Genomic DNA, 863 nt, shown 5'->3' on the forward strand with positions numbered 1-863 from the left:
TGCACAGCTATGAAGGCTGACAGATCCTCCTCCTCATAAAATGAGGTTGCTCGCATAAAGCTCAGAGAGAACTTCTTCCAGGGTGATGTATGCTTTTCAGTCAAGTGTCATTTTCTGAAACAAATCAATAAAAATTATTAATTTTGCATGAACTGGGAAAGATTTTGTCTGAACTTCAGACATCTGCCGAGTTTACCAAAGCACGACAGATAGACAAAGAGAATATCTCTGGTTTCTGTAAGTTTGTCATGGAGGAGAGCAAGAAAAAAAAAACTGCAAGTACAATTCCTTTTACAACAGAAATGTTCTACAGCTTCATAACAGCTGCTGCACTGCACAGTTTTCACCTGCAAGATGACCAGTTTGTGACAGCAAGGACACCGCATAATGCAATGTCACGCTAGAAGCACGCAATTAGCATCTTGCACAAAAACACTCTGCTGTGGAATAATGGTTATATCATCAAGTAATTAGAAGTTTTCTTTAATATGAGATTATGAATTTAATCTGGTCCTACTCTCCTGTTTGGATTTTGACTATTAATGTAGAATATTACATGTTAAAGGTCTAAATACATTAACAGCAGCAAACCGCTTACACTGTTCTTTCCATTAGTCATATTGCATATAAGTCACCACTTACCTTCAGGTTTTCTCTGTGGGTTGCTACACATTTAAGAGGGACCCACTCTATCCAATATGCCACATTTTATGTAGTACATACATTGACTAGTAATAAAAGTATCTAATAAACCAATCATATGAAGCTATTGGATCCAAACAAGTAACCTGTTTTGCTTTTTATCTAACAGAATTACAGCATACTCGATGTGACAATAATTCAGTCAGTCAAAGGACTGTAGG

This window comes from Indicator indicator, chromosome 1 (genome assembly GCF_027791375.1).
Source record: "Indicator indicator isolate 239-I01 chromosome 1, UM_Iind_1.1, whole genome shotgun sequence".
Lineage (NCBI taxonomy): Eukaryota > Metazoa > Chordata > Aves > Piciformes > Indicatoridae > Indicator > Indicator indicator.